Genomic DNA, 16,301 nt, shown 5'->3' with positions numbered 1-16,301 from the left:
ATTTAATTTTAATAAAAATTTGTTGATTATTATTAAAATGTCATAACTTAACTTTATTGTCCACTTCAAAGGTTTACAGCGCCAAGCAATTGGATCAGGTTTGGCAATAGAAGCACACGAAACATTTCTCAAAATTAGTTAATTAACTCTATTAGCTTTTTGTACAGTATTTGTTGATTCCGCGGAATTTTTCCCTTGTTTTTTTCTTTCAAATACATATAGGTATAATAATATTTTTTTTTTTTTTTTTTTTTTTTATTAGATTACGTTCCCCAACAGGCCGGAGGCCCAATTACAGGGGAACGGGGGACATACACAACACCCAGAGCCGGGCGGGAATCGAACCCACGACCCAGGGTGTAGCGGGCAAGCACGAAGCTACCTAACCCACCCGGGTCCTCTATATTGTCAAGTCAAGTCAAAATCAAGTCAAAAATACATTTATTTAAGCTGGTTGGTAACAGTTTTTCCTTAAGATATTACATGGCATGGGGTGTGGGGCGCTGCTGAGGCTTAGAATCTTTTCAGCGCTGGACATGGCTATGATACAATAGGATTTATAACTAATTGGTTATTCTTAAGATAATTGGTTTACATGTTTCGCTTAAATAAGTATAATACATTCTAGACTTAAGATTAGGATTAAACTAGGGTTGGTGGTTTTCTGCGTCGTGTCTTGTCTTGTCCGTTGTCCTCGGTCTTGTGGTGGTGGTTTGGTCCTGGTTGTCGTCGTCGTCCTTCTTCGTCGTGGTTGTTGTCGTTGTGGTTCCTGGTCCTGGTTGCGTCGTCGTTCGTCCTGGTCCTGGTTTGGTCTTGTCGTTCGGAAAGAGAGATATCCGGGGGTGTCGGGGGGGGGGGTCAGTCGTTGTCGTCGTCGTCGTCGTCGGAGGTGGGGATTAGGATCTTCTCAGTGAGATGGGGGTGTCCTACATGATGTTTAGGAGGGTCTAGGGGAGGTCCGGGTATACGGTCTCCAGGGGAGCTGTTGGGGGAATTTGATTTTATGTTTAGGGACTCGCGGAAGACAGTTAAGCAGGCGATTGTTAGCGGCGGGGTATTTGTGTGATGTGTGTAATGTGTTTAAGGCGACTGTGTTATTGTTCGCGTTAATGGTTCTAATTACGTATTTTCTCTGTAGTGTTTTAAGTCGGTCTAGGATGGGGATCGATTTTGTGCGTTGGTGGACGTGCATGGAGGGGAACTTGTAATTTAGTCCGTAAATACGGCGGAAGATTTTTCTTTCGCATGCAGCTATTTTTTCGAGGGATTTTTTTTGCAAGTGTCGCGTAGATGGGTGCTCTGTAGTCGATAATAATTGGGCATATGTAGGTGTTGTAGGTGAATTTTGGGGTTTCGGGGTTATAGCCACGGATGCGGCCACGGATCTGGTAGAGGAGGTTAGAGCGGTTTCGGACCTTTTTAAGGCTGGTTTCTAGGTCGGGATTGAGGGAGCAGTTGTGGGAGAAGGTTATACCCAAATATCGGACTGTGTTTTGTTTGGGGATTTGTTCAGCATGCAATGTTAGTCGCGATTCTCGGAATTTACGTTGTTTTGTGAACGCGCGTGGGTAGGACATGCAGATAGATTGGGATTTGAGGGGGTTTGGTTTGACTCTCCAGTCGTTGGTCCACGTCTCGGCTCGTCTGAATGCTTCCTGGGTTAGGAGAATGACTCTGTCGGGGTTTCTGTGGAAGGCCCAGATTGCGGTGTCGTCAGCGAACATCCTCGTCTTGGTCCTGGGCATGTCTGCAAATGGAAAATCGCTGCAGTATACGGAGTATAGAATGGGGGAGAGAACGGAGCCCTGGGGGACTCCGGTTCTAATGTTGACGGGTTGTGAGACGGTGTTGCGGATTTTGACTCTGCAGGAACGGTTATGTAGAAACGAGTCTAGGAGCATGATAAAGTTTGGGTTGATTTGGCGTTTAATGAATTTGTAGATGAGTCCGTCGTGTCAAACCTTGTCGAAGGCCCGCTCGATTTCTAGAAAGACGGCGATTGTGCACTCCTTGAGGTTGGCAAAACGGGAGGCGTCAGTATGGAGTTCTAGGATGGGACTCATTGTGGAGCGTTGAGAGCGGAAACCAAACTGTTGTTGGGGAATGATGTTGTTGGTTTCTAGGAAAGTTTTTAGGCGATTTGTTAGGATCTTTTCGAAAATTTTTCCCATGATGTTTAGGAGTGAGAATGGGCGGTAAGAAAGAGGGTTGTGGGGGTCTTTGCCTGGTTTAGGAATCATTATGGTAGAGACTTGTTTCCAAGAAGTCGGGAAGTACGAAGCTTTGATACAGTTATTGAAAATGGTGGTTAGGTCTATTTCGCGGATTTCTTGGATTTCTTGAAGTGTTTGAGCGAAGATGTTGCTCTGGTCTTCGGGAGAGGAGACAAATGTACCGTTTTGAATTAGGTGGTTTGCTGTTTGTGTTTATTGTCCGGTAATTAATTTGAATTTGTTCCAGAATTGCTTTCCGTTTCGGTAGTCAAGGAAGGCGCAGGTGTCCCACCACTTTTCTTCCCGGTATTAATTTATATCGAGTCTGATTTGGGCGTTTAGGCGGTTGAAAAGTGTTTTTAGAAGTGGATCGCGGGTTCGAACGAAATCTCTGTAGATTTTCCATTTCTGTTTGATTAATGTTAGGATGCGCGGTGGAAGTGGTCGTTTGTTTTTCGGTATGCGTTTCACGGGTATTGCATGTTCTTTAGCGGTAGTGATTGTGTCGGTGAGTTGCAAAATTTGAATGTCGATCGCGTCGGTGTCGCGGGTTTCGTAAATTGGAGGCAAATTTTCGGTAATGTGTTCTTTGTATTTTGCCCAGTCGGCGTGTTTATTGTCGTGGACTAGTACAAATTTGTCGGGTTGGGGTAGAGCGGGTAATAAAAGTTCGGCGGTTAGTGGTAGGTGCTCTGAGGTGACCGTGGTGCCGATCGAACAGGGTGTGTTGAATTTCGGAATCAGAGGTTCGGTTATTAGAATGTGGTCTGGTATAGAAGCACCGTTGTGGGTGATGAGAGTGGGTTGTCTATTTTCAATGCGAAAGAGTGGATAGTTGGTCAGATGGTTGACTAATTTTCTGCCGTTGCGATTTGTAACGGTATCACCAAAATCTGTGTGTCGAGAATTGAAGTCGCCGATTAGAATGGCGTTGGGGAGTTGTGATGCATATTGTAGGAGAAGTGAGGAGATTGTTTCACTTGGTGGATTATAGTAACAGATTGTGGTTATTGAGATGTTACTTATTAAGACGTTGGGAGCGATGGCTTAAAGATTTGTGAGGTTGTGTGGGAGGTCATGCCGTTCCGCGTGCGTTCGGAATGGCGTTGGTATTTTATAAAGTGGGGAAATTTAATTTCACGTTTGGTTTTGGTTTCTTGCATTGCAAGGATATGGATGTTGTCAGTTTGGATAAGGTTTTTGACGGCATTTACTTTGAAGGTTAGGCAGTTGACATTGATGGTTGAAATGTTAATGTGGGTTGGGTTGGGGTCGTGCGTGCGGTTCGGAAGCTGTGAGAGGGGGATGGGGGCTGCACGTTGGATGGGTGGCCCAACGTGCAGCGGGGGTGGGGGAACATGCATGTTAGATTGTGTGGTCATTAAAGGTCAAAGGTTATGAAGACGCGGTGTCCTGAATGGTTGAATTGTGGGGTTATTTTGAAAATGGCTTGGGATGCGTCTTTGAAGGCGGACTGGGTTTTGGACTTTTCGTGGAGGAAGAGGTCAAAGAGGAGTTTTGTGGTGTAGGCTATGAGGACTTTTGCGTGGATGGTGGACACGTTGACTTCGACTGGTTTGGAAACGTTGTCGAGGGGGTCGACAGGGTCGACGAATTCGGCTGGTGGGTTTATGATGTAGGGATTGTTGGGGTCTCAGGGGTTACAGTGAGTTTTTCAAACTCGGGGCACTTCCGGGACAATGCTGGGTGGTTGCCGTGGCAGAAAGGGCATTGCGGGTCGGTTTTGGGGCACTTATTGGGTGCATGTGTGTCCGGACAGGTGGGGCAAATGGGGTTTTTGTTGCACTCTGAGGCGGTGTGCCCAAGTATGAAGCATTTTTGGCACTGGACAGGTGTGGGTGGTGGTGGGTGTGAAGGCTCGCATGGGTGGTGGCGGCCGAAGATGTTGAGGCCTGAGTTTAAGAAGGTGTCGATGGTTTGAGGGTCGCTGGAAATGATTGGTTTTCTTGGAGACGATCCTCCAGATTTTGTGGATTTTCAGGTCTATAGAGGTGGCGGTGTTAACGATGTCCATCTCTTCGATGGTGATGTCAACATCGCGGACTACTATGGAGAAGTACGGAGATTTTTTGGGGTTTTGTTGAGGTCTGTTTCTGGGGTTTATGGGGCCGATGGTGACGCTAGCGTCGGAGCATGCCCTTTGAAGCTGGGAATGGAAATTGGGCGGCAATTCGCTGCGTGTGATTAAAAAGGCGGATTTGTTGAAGTTCGCTTTCAGAACTTCGATGTCGCGGACTAAGAGGTGGGTGGTTCGTAGGGTGTAGAGATGTTTTGGGGGGCAAATTTTGTGGGTATGTTTTGGATTGAGTACTTGAAGTACTCCTGGGGTTCGGATTCTTCGGAGATGTGAGAGACTACGGTGGAGTTGGAGTTCGAGGGTTTCCTTGTTGGGGAGAGGTTGGAGTCGTCGAAGGTGTGAGACCCACGACGGGTGCGGCGGTCGGGGCTTTTGGTGGTTTGTTTTGGTTTAGGGTTGCCATGCTTAAAATTTAAGTTGGACTCACCGGGTTTTCTAGCTGGTCGTTTCGACGTCGAAGGCTGGGAGCTGGAGCTGTGGGTTCGCTGTGAGCGGCGCAGATTGGAAGACATCCATCCTGTTCGATACATAGATCGAGAATGTTAATATTGTCGGTATCTGTGCGGACTGCACCCCTTGGACTTTGCCCCTCCCCGTGGCGTAGGGACTCCAGGGGGGTGTTATTTACGCCAGGATGAACCGTTCTTGATTTGATCAATTAAAAAAAACGTGGTGGCGGGCCCCGGTTTTGATCTTAAGACTTTTCGTCTGTGTAAAGTTGTATTGACGCGTTATTCGTAGACTACTAGTGTAGTAAAGGAAGATCTATTATGTATCTTAAGGGCCAAGACGGATTAGACAATAAAAATTATAATAATAATAAACAAAATCAGTGTAGGTTCATAAATCACCACTACAGGAGTATATTATTTATTTATTTATATTTCATAAAATTTAGAAAGACTGAATTACTCAATATAATAAGCGGACGTCATCAAATTGTTGATGGGGGTGACCAGCCAAATTTTGGTTAGAGTTTTACTACCTACGCGTTACTCCTAAAATGTATATAAAATTATATATATAAATAGTCGATGCAGTAGTAATAAAAATCGACACAGACTGACAGACGGCAACGGAACGTCACTTTTTTCGGCGAGAAAACATGAAAGTAGCCAGTGGGCGATGGACCCTGTTACAAGAACTTACATTCGAGAAGTAAGGAAAATTAAAATTCAATGGTGCTTTACTACGATACTTTTCGGAAGTCAAAAACCTTATGAACTTAATATTGTTGTTAATAGTGTACACTTGTACATTGTATGTATTTAAAATTTATTTATATATTTGCTCCTAAGAGAAAGGTTGACGTTATGATAATAATTTTTTTAATAAAATTTCACTCCAAACATGCTGCCCATAATAATCCCTACACTTGAAAATAAAGGGATTATCCAAAAACATTCTCAGAATCAGAATTTACGATTTTCTAAAAAAAAAAAAATAATATTTGACTTCTGACAAAGTATTATCAATGGACGACATTTAAAATATTTGTTTCAGTAAATTTTACTACAACTTTATCTGCAGTGACCCGCTCTTATTTTTAAGTTTACGATTACAAGTTACCCTAAAAATCATACATTCCTATTTTATACACTACCTTACAAACGTAAAGTAACGAATGCTTTTGAAACCCTGGTAATTCAGTGAATGCTGTTATACAGGGTCATCATAAAATACAACAGTCAACTCTCCTATGAAAAACAACTGAAATTTTTCTCGTGCCGCTAATCACGAAAATGATTTGAACTCTTTTGAAATGTCATGAACGTCAAAACAAATCTGTCAAATGTGTAATTTTATCCATTAATTCTTCCAATGTGTGGACTCTATTCTTATAAACGCTGTCCTTCATCCATCCAAATATTGAAAAATCAAGTAGGGTCAAGTCAGGAGATCGGGGGAAGCCACTCTGGATTGGCTCTTAAACTTATTATGCGATCGCCATAAAATTCTTCCAAATATCTTAAATTTTCTCTTGTAATATGAGCTGCAGCACCATCTTGCTGAAAATAACCGGACTCTAATTCTTCGGGCAATAACTGATTCACAAGCACATCCAAAATTTGTTGCTATATCTCGTCGCATTAATTGTCTCTTGAAAAAATATCGAGTCTATGAATCGTTGTCTGGAAACGGCTAACCACACACCAACCTTCACTGCATGTAATGGTGTTTCTTCAAAAGCGTGAGGATTTTTTGTACTCCAAATTCTGAAGTTTGACAAATCGAGAATCCTGTTATCGGTAACATTACCTTGAAACCAACTGCTGGTTGCAGCTCCTGAATCAATGAAATCTTATGTGGACGCATAAACAACAAGACAAGTCAATTAACGCACAAAGTGTGGTTAAGTATGGGACCAATAATTAGTAAAAACGAAAAAATTATTGACATCCAACATCCGACAGAATATGACGAAGCGTTGGCGCCGAAACAGTGCAACCACTAATGTGGCGTTAAAAATAAAAATTCCAATATTAGTGTAATCGTTTCCACAACACAAAACTGTGAAAGGCGGCACAAAATGTCAACAAAGTCATGGCCTTCCTTGACTACAATATTTTATGATGACCTGTATAGTAATTTTAAGTAAATATTTTTATTTTAATTAGAAGAAAAACTGAAATATACAAGGAAAAACAAAAATATGGAACTGGCCAAATATTTCAAAAATTATCGTCAAAAATTTTTAAAATATAATGTCTAATTTTTTCAATTTTACCTTGACTAGTTTCTCATTTTTAGTGGTAATGAATTTTTTTTTATTATTTTGAATGCTTAGTTGAATGACAGTGAAAGGTATATGTCGACGCAAAGTCAGCTGAAAACTAAATCCTAAATGGCTAATTTAGTTCATGACCAAAAAAAAGATTAATTTTGCGCTTAATTAAATAAAATAGATGACTAGAGTCCCGGTAGCACTTAATTACGTTTTTAATTTAACCGTGCAGTTAATCTATCACGTGATCAAATTCAACCAACTGAATTCTCTAATTCAGCGGTCAATCACATTTTAATTTAATTTTATCAATCAACATTAGAAACTACCAGTTATTTTAGGAAAGCATGCTCAAAGGGCTCGTCAGTCCTAGATACGATAATGAATTAAAAAATATTCTAATTAGGGCCCGAAATTCTAGAATGGAGTAGCCTTTTTATTAATGTTATATATCCACATTTCAAAATTTATTTAGTCTTATCTAAAATGTTTATAAATTTTATAATAAAATAAAAAAATAAGTTGTGCCATGCACGAGGTTTTGTTCATGCCCGGTCGAGGAAAATATTGTTCAAAGTATTTATGCCAATTTTTAAAAATCAGCCATTAAAGAAATAACATGTTTGTCTGTTTATTATTATTTGCCTAATTATATTATCATAGGTATTGTAGGTTTTTTAGCCATCTAAGAAAGTTCACATATTGCTGAAAATACCCCTATTTTATCTGTTGTACAAATTTTACAAAATAACGGTGTTTACAACATGAGACGACAATTCGAAAAAGTTTGTCGTTTCATTAAAGTGTTAATGCGTGTGTCTCCTGCAGGTGAAGACCTCATGTGTCCAATAAATTCGTTTATAATGCACAAACGAAGTTTTCATGCCACCGCAAACTCGGAAATGTGCCGAATTAAAGTGACTCAGTTTATTTTCCAGCTGAGAAATTTAAGATACACCTGCCGATACTCTTTATGGTTCAATAGCAAAATTTGTGGCGAAACCCATTAACGTGATCGAACGTTAGAATTTTGACGCGCTCCGAAAGTAATTGAGAAAAATACCATCGAATACAAAAGAGCAACTCCAGAGTGCACTTAACTCGATGACAGTTCTATTAGAAAGATTTATCAGATGTATCTTTTGGCATTTAGAGTCTAACGAAATGTGCATCTTGAAAACGATTTACATAATTTCAATGCACATGCAAGTCATTCGGGGCTCGGGTGTCTTCATGACGAGATAGAATTTATTTCCGGTTGTTATTAAAATCGTTCCGTTGGAACGGTATTGGATTACATCGAAACGTGAGAGTTAGAATCCATTTTACATTGTGGATTGCGTTTAAAGCCGGCCTTTTAAATTTTCAGCTTTAAATCAGGATTATCTGATAATAAAATGCCTAAACTGTGGTAGGCAAAGTGGGGCACGCGATTCGTGTGAACCTCGTTCCGGTCCTGGAAGATCGATATCTTGGAATTTTTTTATTGAGTAGGTATTTGTACGAAAGTAGTTCAAGTGGATTATTTACGACGTAATAAGGAATTTTAAATTCACTTACGGCAGTTGCGGGGTTAATGATATCAACTTTTGTTTACATTAACTGAATTTTAAAACTAGGTTAACTTTGTCGCGACCGTTGTTACTCATATTCCCTTGCTTTTATGGCTTTGTTCATGTTGTAAACTGAAAGAAAAATTCTCACTTGCTCTAAAATGTCGTTTAAGTACCTGTCAGTCATCGATTGCCACCGTGTGGAGTGTCGCATAGACGAACAAAAGCCGTTACAAGGGTCTCCGGGTTCCAACATTCATTACATCGTTTAGTTTTCAATTGGGAAGCCATTCATTCATGTAATCATTTGTTTGATAGCCCAAATTGGATATAATCTATTATAATTCATCAAGCAGTGTCAACAGGCTTTTGTGTCTCAAGCAGGTATAATGTACTCGTTGAAAGTCTTAAAGCCATGAGAAGTATGAATAATAAACAAGGGAAACCGTTGACACCACTTAATTATGACCGGTGCATACATAAACTTATTTTCTGAAATATTTTCAAGAAAAAAATAAAGTGTGCTTACTGCCATCTATATTAAGTTTATTGATTTTTTGCACTTCCTTGGAGAAAGACGGAAGTTTAATTTATTGGTTTTCCAAAATAAGGAAACGTAGAAAATTGTGTTTTGGAAGATTCTTCTAACGAAGTCTATTGACATTCTATTCACCAAGAAGAAAAGGCACGTGTACCTGGCCACTTTTTGTTTTCCCGACGTTTTATGACCCCTAGAGTACGAAAAAGTTAGTCTCACGATTCCGTCTATCTGTCACCTGTTTGTCTGTATCGGTTTTTATTAAACGGATAATGTACGAAACTACGAGTGCAGATTATAGTCAAATTTTGTACGTATGTTAGGACGTGGTGTAAATGGTAAAAGCCAAAATTTATCCGCACCAACAATGGGATGACGTCATTTCCTAAATTTACAATAGACAGTGTTATTTAAATTTTATAAAATATGTAAAATATTCCTATACTTGTGATTTATGCATCCGTGTTGAGTTTTTACCCTCGACAATTAGGTTCAGAAGGAAATTCCGGATAAATAACCTTGGACTAATTTTTTTAGTTTCTATGATGCATGAGTAATACGTACGTACGAATTAGCTGGAATTTTTACTTCCAGAGCGTAAGCTAAGGAAGTATTGTAATCAAGTCTATTTGGCGACTGACTACTTTCATCTTTTTTCCAAGTTTTATGACCCTTTAAAGTACAAAAAAAGTCTCCCATTTCCATCTGTCTGTCTGTATGTCTGTCTGTCTGTCTGTCTGTCTGTCTGTATGTCTGTATGTATTCTGTCTGTCTGCTGTCTGTCCCGATTTTTATTAGATGGACAATCTCCACAACTACTGGACCGATTACACTAGTTTACAAGGTTTTATATCCAAAGACAAAAATAGCTGAATCTAAAGGATTTGGGTTCGGGAAATTCAAATCTGAAAGCAGAAAAAATCTATCACGTCAGGTTTTTGAGATATTTATATAAACATACCCCGTATTTATTTTCTTTTATACAACTCTTGTAACGTTTTTATTTTTAAATATATATGAACATATAGTTCTTTGAGCAAATTTGTATCATTTTAAAAGATCATTTACGTAAATAAATAACATGAATGTCAATTTTTCAAGCTACTAGATTGTCATCAATGTTTTATTTAAAATTTTTCAAGTATTGATTTTAGAATAATTGGTTGCTTTTAATTTTTCTACGGGAAGTGATAATAAAAATGTGAGGTTGGCCTCACAAAGATCTTTTAAAATAATACAAATTTGCTCAAAGAAATACAGGTTTATCTTTAAGAATAAAGAAGTTACAGGGGTTGTATCAAATAAAAGCAACACCCAGTATATATTATAAACATTATGACTGAAAATTAAAAATGATAAACAGTAGCGTTTCTTTTATTGACAGTACTGACAGTTTCTTTTATAATAGACCAACAGTAACACATTTTCGTACCAAAATCCTTGATACCTTCTTTTTAAGCATATTTGAACAGGTCTTGCTTTAGGTACTATAATTTTACCATAAACGTAACAAAACTGATTTGCACTTACTTTGCACGATCTCGAAGACATTTTTTATGCGACAATGGTGCATTAACATGAATCAATTTGACACTAACGTGAAGGTAAGGGCAAAGTTCATTATTTTTGATTTATGAAAAAACCTGACGTGATAAGGATAATCCGTTTTTGGATTTGGTATCAGTAAGTAATTTAGAAGTAAAAAATATTTTTTTTATTTTTGGATACGAAAAAAAGTTGAAATTTGTAAACTAGTGTTATTGTCAAATTTTATATGTATGTTGTAAATAATGTCTAACTAGTAAAACCCTCACTAAAATTTGTCTAATTCCACCAATGATGGAATGAGGTCATCTCCAAATGTAAATTTTATTTACACTTACAATGTTATAAAATGGCATACCCCCGCACTTGTAGTTTATGAATGCGTCTTGAGTTTTTACTCTAAATCTCCAGATTTTTGGAAAAAGAAATCAAAACTGCATAACAAAAGATTTAGCAATTTATCACTGAAACCAAATGCTCTGAAATCTTGCAAACTTTTTACGGTTATCGGAAGCATAGTAAATGGATAATCTAAAACTATCCGTTTTTCCCTTCGCAAAAAAATTAATGACATCATCGCAAAATTTTCTCCAATTGTTTAAATTTGATAAAATAACTTGTGATTTAAGAATCCTTGCAATGTTTTTAGCCTAGACATCCAAATTTTTTGAAAAAATTGAAATTATATAGTAACATTTTGCAAATTAATTTTGAAACTGCAAAACCGAACGCTTTAGAATCTTGTAAACGTTTTAAGGTAATCATAAATCGTTAATCAAAATTTATCCGTTCATGCCCCCCTCCTCTTTTAAAAATGATGACGTCGTTTTACAAGTTTTTCCCTTGATACCCAGATGTTTGTAAGAAAAATCAAAATAGTAGAAACCGAATGGTTTTAAGGCTATCGTAAGCGTGGTAAAACTTAATGAAACTTGATCTTCTCCCACGCCCAAAATGAAAAAGGCCATCGCCCAATTTTCTAGAAACACTTCATTTAAAATATGCAAAGTATTAATATTTTTTTAACTTATAGGGGTCATCACAAAAAAATCGCCAAATTAAATTTTATATTCGGTTTGAAGGTTTTTTTTTCAAAATGATACAGACTGCCATATTTCAATTCTTGACTGTTTTGAAAAAATGGTAGTAATTATAAAATAAATGTACCCGAAAATAACTGCTGGGGGTCGAACTACATAAACGCTAATTTTCGAAGTTGGTTGAAAAAGGATAAACAATTTTATGGGGATATTGAAAAATTGAGACTCTTGAAAAGTTGACAAAAATCTACCAAAAACTCTCATCTCAGTGTGCTAATTCGAAAAATATAAAGATTTTGTTGTTTCAGAACAAGATTTTCGAAACGTTCGGTTTGAAACCAATTTCTTAAAAACCCTAAAAACCGAAATATTTCTATTTGCGTTTCCGCAAAAATGGTAGGAATTTTCCAAGAAATAAAACCTAAAATAACCCCTAGGGATTCAATTCTTCAAAAAAATGTCTTTAACCAACTTTAGAAAGTGGTCGAAAAATGGTCAAAAATTTCACATAACAAATTGAGCCTTCGTTAAAATGGCTTAAAAATCCATAAAAAATTCTGCAGTATAGATCGCGACGTGCTGATTTGAAATTTTCGAAATATTGAACGTAAAAATTTTTACAAATTCTAAGATTTCCCACATTTCAGTTAGCGACTCTGGAAAAGTGGTAGGAAATTCGACGAAATGAACCCGAAAATAAATTTTGGGGATTGAGATTTATATGAAAGTGTCTTCAACTAATTTTCGGCGGTGGTCGAAAAATAAGATGACGTCATTAAATTTTTGGGGGGAATGGTCAGACAAATTAGCGCTTTATTATCTATATAATGTCTAAGATTTCATAACTGTTATTTCAGTATTTTCAGAGTAATAAGAACGTCAGTAGACCACAGAGAACAGATAAGACGAAACGGGAGAACTACTTTTTCATATTCTATGATTTATGAAACGTCGAGGAAACAAAATTACAATTCATACATCCTGCCTTATGCTCGTGAAGTAAACAGGAATGAAAAAGCATACAAGTGAATAATTATGTTGCAGCACAACTAGCAACAATAAATTTGAGAAAAAGTGCTATACGACAGAAAAAATATGTATATTTCTTGACAGTTATGGTTTGATAAATATCTTTAGGAATTCAGGGAAAATGTTACAGTAAATCCAAAATCATTCTTCTACCAAATTAACAGAATTACAAGAAAAGAAAGCCTACCCACTGCAATGAATATAATAGTGATATTTTGAAACCACAAGATTTTACAGATTTACAGGTTTATAGGAACTGAAAGTTTTTTTTTTAGTATTTTTCTAGTTTCTTTTCTGAGTTATCATCATTATTATCATCATCATCATCATCACATGGTAACTATAATAATAAAATATCTTATTACTTAAATGTTTAAACGTTTTACATATATGGACATCAGTGAAAACGAAATTTTAAATGCAACAAAAAATTGAAGGCTAGCATCGCATTAGATCAGAATCAGCTAGAACGTTTTTAATTTGTGATCGCAAATATATTCTTTTAAACCATTGAAGATAATTTTTGATATAATAATTATAATACCATATAGGTTTTTCCCTGAAATTTGGAAGTTTTCGTTTGCCCCATTTTTAAAAATGAAGAGAGATTTAATGTGGACAGTTGTCCTCATAGTTATGAAGCAGTAGCCATTATAAAAAATTTTTGCAAAATATTTGAATTTGTAGTACATAAAAGAATCAATAGTCATGGTTTTTATGGCTTACAGATCAAGTGTTACCAATTTATTGGTTACCAAAATATAAATTAAGTTAAGTGGATGTAATTTACATAGATTTTTTCGAACGCTTTGACCGCGTTGATCATATTCATAATACTATATTGTTAGATAAACTGGAATCTTTTGAGTTGACCACACTCTTTAAATCCTATTTCATTGATAGATATAAAATTGTCCACTACTGTGGCATCAGATCTTTAAGGTATAAACAATCTTCTGGTATTCCTCAGGGATCAGTTTTGGACCCATTTTTATTTAAATGTTCGTTAATGATATTAAATCTAGACTAAGTGTCCAATATTTACTTTCGCCAATGATTTAAAAATATTTCTGAATATAAATAGCACGCGGTTTTCACCACTATTTTCAGCTTAGAAAACTCGATAGTTCATTAGAAAAACAACGCTGACTTTTTTGTTAAAAATGAGATGTTGTAAAAATAGTTTTTCCTACGAATTTGTAAGTAAATAGTTGTGTAAACCGCGTTCCGAAATTTCCAAGAATTGAGAGATTGTGTTTTAAAGATACGTGATGAAACATTTCACCAAAATTTTAAACAAAAAATAATAAACTGTTTTTAAATAAATTGCCTTTGCATTATGTAAGGATAGTTGTGGACGGGTTATATTTAAAATTTCATAACAATGATAAGTCTGTTAATAACAGAGATATTACTTTCTGAAAATGTATTGAAAATCCCATGAGTGAAATGCTCCGACTGATTTGAAAAGCAAAGTGTATATTTGGCATTGAAGAATTTGAACTGCAAATACTGATAGGAAATATGTAAAACTCCTTCTTTACTATATAGTTTATACAATATTTTCTATGTAAATTCTTTAAACTAACACTAGAATTAGATGAAACATGTAAATTATATTATGATCGGTTATTATGGAAAAAAGCTGCAAGTAATTCAAGCTGTTACATCCAAGAAAGTCATTTCAGGTTTATTAAATTAAAATATTCGATTAGAGAAACAAACATTTTCTTGCTAATACGAAATTAAAAAACAATAAAGATTAATATGTGCTCGAAAAAATGCCTTGATTCGTTTAAGTATAAATGGGTGAATTAAATTATTCCTTATTGCTTATTGCTAACGTTCTTTCAGTTACATTCCTTAACAAATTCCTTATACCGCTGCCACACATTTCCTGGACTTTTATAGTAAATTTAACATAAACAGTAAGCTTGTTTAATGGTTTGCACACAATTGTGCATAAAAGTTACGTTCTGTTTCTAATTTCTTGTTTTAAATTTATTTCATAAAACGAATTATATAATGTGGAATATAACATTTTTCACTGTGCACGTACGAAAAAGTTAAGACCAAAATGTCTTGCCATCAAAATTGATTTTAAAATTCTGTTGTCACAGTTGAAGGAGCTACGATGGTGATTCCTATTTCGTGCAGAGCATTTTCACTTGGATATATGTAACGGTGGAAAATTGAATAATGCTTACATCTGTTTCGATGTACTTTTTTTTTAAATAGACTTATACAGGTACTTGTGTAGAAAAAACTTGTCAGAAACAGCTACGGAAAATGTATTTCTGTCCACGATTTTTACAGTAGATACATGTAGTTTTTTAACGTTTCTTCATTTTAAATGTTTTATTCACGCTACACAACATAAATGAAAAAATCGGGGATGACGTTATTAAATCAATAGACATCAATGCCATCGAAATGATTCTGTAGTTATGTACGAAAACACTGCATTACTTCGTTCACGAGCATTCTTATAAATAATTAATTTTATTTTGTTAGCAGAAAAGGTTTTATTCTGTACTAAAGTACTATTTCATGGACTACTTACAGATTAATTGTAAGGTTTCTCAATAATAATAAACAAAGTTTGACTTGTGGGTCACCTGTGTACTTTTTGGCGCGTAAATAATTAATTGTTCATTACATGTATCTATGGCTTTCAATTGTATACTAAGTTAGTTATTACGGTGAAACTGTTTTTATCTTACGCTTTGGAACGTCAGGAAATTTAACAAGTCGTAACAGAATCCCCCACATTTCTAAACCATTTCAGAATTCGCGCAATGTCACCTGAATATTTCATTATAATTTTAATGGATTACGTTTCCTGGTTTGTGTGTAACCTGGCGAATTTGAATTTCACTAAAAAAAAATACTGCTCGAAACATCAGAGACGTGGTTTAGTGTCGTCGGTTTCGACAAGATCCCCATAATTGCATTAGCATTTCACTGTGACCTCAACTCTTCGCTCTCATCTAATATTCATTAGATTACGAAGGTCCTTATGTTAAGCGCATCCTTTACGAGTTCTGGAAAAATGAATACTGAATTAACAAGAAATTTTCCGCATATATCACAAAAATTTTTTACGAATGCTCTCTTCATGTTTACTTCCGTTGAAATATTTACGAGAGATTTATGTTTCCTTGTGTGGGATGTAAAGAAGTGCTTATTTTCTTAGAACAGCATTTTTTTTCTACTGTCAGTAATCAAAAGGGCTTACTTTCCATTCATAAACAAAACGCCATTAAAAGGAATAAATGAAAGCATAACATTTTCTGCTTTTTGGCGTTGTTAAGATTTCTTTGATGATGTTATTTTGTAATTTGTTTTCTTGTGCGCGTAATTACATTAAATGAAGTCGCGCATTTTAATACCCGGCTCTGGAAACAATCCTTCAAATGCAAAATTCACAAATAAAATAAACAGTATTGCGTACAAAGTAGGTTTCTGGGTTCTGCTGAAATTATTCTTCCCTGCCAAATTTAGCTCGGTCGAGGGTCATCGAAATCTAATTAAGTCCAGCTGAGTTCAAATTAAATTAG

At 36.2% G+C, this 16,301-nt stretch overlaps 1 protein-coding gene across 1 annotated transcript in view; it reads right to left on the bottom strand.

The window, feature by feature from the left end:
• Positions 1-4,753: 4,753 nt before the first annotated feature.
• Positions 4,754-16,301, bottom strand: part of LOC135126863 (uncharacterized) — a 351,909-nt gene continuing 340,361 nt past the window's right edge. The window contains exon 9 of the transcript XR_010280143.1: positions 4,754-4,828. The gene's annotated coding sequence lies outside the window, so the exon portion shown is untranslated. The remainder of the gene's footprint in view (positions 4,829-16,301) is intronic.

Source organism: Zophobas morio, unplaced genomic scaffold (genome assembly GCF_036711695.1).
Source record: "Zophobas morio isolate AGI-343-1 ecotype UQ-CSIRO unplaced genomic scaffold, CSIRO_AGI_Zmor_V1 ptg000011l, whole genome shotgun sequence".
Classification (NCBI taxonomy): domain Eukaryota; kingdom Metazoa; phylum Arthropoda; class Insecta; order Coleoptera; family Tenebrionidae; genus Zophobas; species Zophobas morio.
The sequence above is the reverse complement of the archived record's forward strand: the minus strand, read 5'-3'. Positions and strand labels throughout refer to the sequence as shown.